Consider the following 3,366-nt stretch of genomic DNA (forward strand, 5'->3'; position numbering starts at 1 on the left):
GTTCTAAGTGGGAATGCTTTCAGTTTTTTCCCATTCAGTATGATGTTGGCTGTGGGTTTGTCATAAATGGCTTGTATCATTTTTAGGTAAGCCCCCAATTTTTTTAATACTTACCTGCCTGCCCAGAACTTTTGATGATTTCTAATGTCTACCGAGGAAGTATTAATACAAACTTGATTTTCTAAGTCAAATTACTGCTCTGTATTCTTCTCATATATATAATGTATTTTTGAACAAAACTGGGGTGCTGGTTGCTTTCATAAAACACTCTTACTCACAAATTGTTACATGTAGGAGATACCTCTTCTACTCCAAACATCCTCCAAACGCCATCTGTCAAAATCTTATCCATTTCCCAAGAGACTTCTCAAAAGTGATTTAAACTTTTCTAATGCTCTCTAATAATATACAGGAGGTATATTATTGTTGATTTAATTGCATATACGATTTGGCTTATGAGTATTGTGGTCCTTGTGTTGATGTTCCTGGCTTGACTATTTTTGTCAAAGAACACAGTACAAGGAAGGTTATTATCATTTGTCCTGAAAAAATAGTGTGATGTTATGACTAGGGCGAAAAAATCAATTTTTAAAAAAGTAAGATGTAAAAATAACAGGTAACGAAATATTTTCAAGGCTGTGAAAGATAAAAGATTGGTAAAGAAAAGACATACCAGTATTTACAGAACTACTAGGATACCCTCTATGATATATTGGTATCTGAGTCTCTCATTTATAAATATCTTAATTCTTATCAAAAAAAAGCGTATAAAATGTGATAACTAGTTGAAGGATCTGGAGAGATCAGTGTTAAGTAAAGCTCATTGCTATCACAGAGTACTGCTTAGCATAATGTTTCACATAAAATATTAATATATGCATATTCAATTATAAAAGTGTTCAAGTTACATGATACTGTATTATTCAGAAAACAGCTCTATAAGGTATATATTATAATATACATATATTTTAGAAAAATACCTGCGCTCTGGAATGTCTAAATGACTTGTCTAAGACCAGGCATCATTGAGGATTAAGCCCAGTACTTCTCATTTATTTATTTATTTTTTTTTTTTGGAGACAGGGTCTGGCTCTGTTGCCCAGGCTAGAGTGCTGTGGCATCAGCCTAGCTCAGAGCAACCTCAAACTCCTGGGCTTAAGCAATCCTTCTGCCTCAGCCTCCCGAGTAGCTGGGACTACAGGCATGTGTCACCATGCCTGGCTAATTTTCTCTATGTATTTTTAGTTGTCCAGCTAATTTTGTTCTACTTTTAGTAGAGACGGGGTCTCGCTCTTGCTGAGGCCGTTCTCGAACTCCTGACCTGGAGCGATACTCTCGTCTCGGCCTCCTAGAGTGCTGGGATTACCTCATTTATTTTTGATCCACAATATACTCTTATAAATTGGTTAATCAACTGTCTTTAATAACCATCGAATAAAGAATTATAAAATTTAAAATTTTCGTTTATTTACTTATAAAATTTTCCATTGCAATGAGAACAGTTTGGGTGGTCCAATTCCTATGAAGACCTACCACAAGAAAATGTAAGATTGTGATCTAAATATATAGTTGAAGTTCTATCAACAATAACCCTCTGTCATTCATTTTTCAAAGAAAATAGTTGAGATTCAAGCCATAAAGGCTTTTAAGAGACGGAAAATCTATTTTTCTTTTGCCTACCAAGAAAATGAGGCTAAGCTTATTAAAATTTCAGTAATGTGATAAAACCCTAGTTCTATATAATCAAACTACATAAACCAAATGAAGTAATTTTATTAAAATAATAAATAAATAAACCATTATTCAATAAGCTACATATTCTTGAAATTTTCCTACCGTTTTAAAAATGGCACTGGAATTGAATATTTTTGGTTTTGTAGTTTACCGCAGTCAACCAGTGAGGTGGCTGTTTATTATGCTTTGCTTCTGGCTGAGTGTGAAAGGAAAAGGAGGTTTGTGGGGGAGACAGCTTTTGTTTCTATATAGACGCTGGCAGAAATAGAAAGCAGAGGACTGAAAATTACTAGTTAGGTACTGTACATCCTGTTTGTGAAAAAGGGCTTTTTTTCACATGAACGTCAATGAGAATTCTCTTTTTCCCTAAATTTTCGGGCGCAGAGTCTGAATATATTCTGACATTCATTCTAATAAAAGAAATGTTAAAAGTATAAGGGTTTTTATATAAAGTCTTTCTTTGTACTAGTCCATCTAAATATGTTTTGTTTTGCTTAAATTATATTTCTTTCTGTTGAGCATCCAGTCCTGCTCCAGTTTGCATTATTTCTCTTATTTGGGGGCACTAGAGTTATCTAAAAGAAATAGTGATTTGCTTCTTTTGCCTGATTATGTTGGACTATGTTTTATTTCTCTACAGATATGAAAATTATTGTTTGCTTCCCAGAGCAAACGTTAATTTAAATTAAATGCACACACAATTCTTAAAATAAATAAACACATACACATACACACACAACCCCCCACATACTACACCAACTAATATGATGCTCTGCCGTAAGAAAAATGCTATCTACTTTCTCAAAGTCCTCCTTTGTTTGGCTAAATCAAAAATGAAATAAACATAAAAATTTTTATGAGTACTGGCTATTAGGAAAAACATTTTATATGGAAATATGAAATATACTTTTCTCAAAGTGTCTTCTAAATATATTGAATTAAAATGTCAAATACTGAAATAAGGGGAATAAAAGGTAGGAAGTGCACAAATTTAGGAAAAAGACATCCCCTTAAAAACAAAGAAGCAACGAAATCATTTTTACAACACCCATCCACTGCCCAAACTCCCTCTCCCTAGTGAGCATAAATAGAAGATCAGGGAAAATGATCACTTTCAGGGGGAAAAAACCACAGCTTCTTCCTTCCATGTTGAAAGGGTAGGACTTAATCGTCCCTAAAAATCCAATTTAAGATGTCTCAAAAAAATATGCAATGAAATTGGGATGTCTAAAGCCAGGAGAGATAAATACTCCACTTCCCACTGGCTATGTGCTTGTACCACACACTATGATCTATTTATTTTGTCTGCATGACTAAAGGCTAAAGAGAGTGGGAGAGGTCCAGCAGGGTAGAGAGAGGCAGCAGCATGAAGCTGCCTGCATGCCACGATTTGGCAAGGTAAGGACTGTCTGTTCCCCACGGGTTAAGTGGTAATGAAAACTAGCTGGGCGTGAGATGTCTTGCTGGTAGCCTGCCTAAGAGCACCAAGAAGCAAGAGAGTGTGGTAGGCTGCCAAAGGCAGGATCTGGGAAAGGAAAAAGAATCTGAGCTAGAGTGAATTTCCCACATTAAGGAACAGTGCTGTGCGGAAGCCATTTGCAGCTTGCTCTGAAAGAACTCACACCGGCCTTA

The sequence above is a fragment of the Propithecus coquereli genome, unplaced genomic scaffold (assembly GCF_000956105.1).
Source record: "Propithecus coquereli isolate 6110/MARCELLA unplaced genomic scaffold, Pcoq_1.0 Scaffold376, whole genome shotgun sequence".
NCBI classification, from domain to species: Eukaryota; Metazoa; Chordata; class Mammalia; order Primates; family Indriidae; genus Propithecus; species Propithecus coquereli.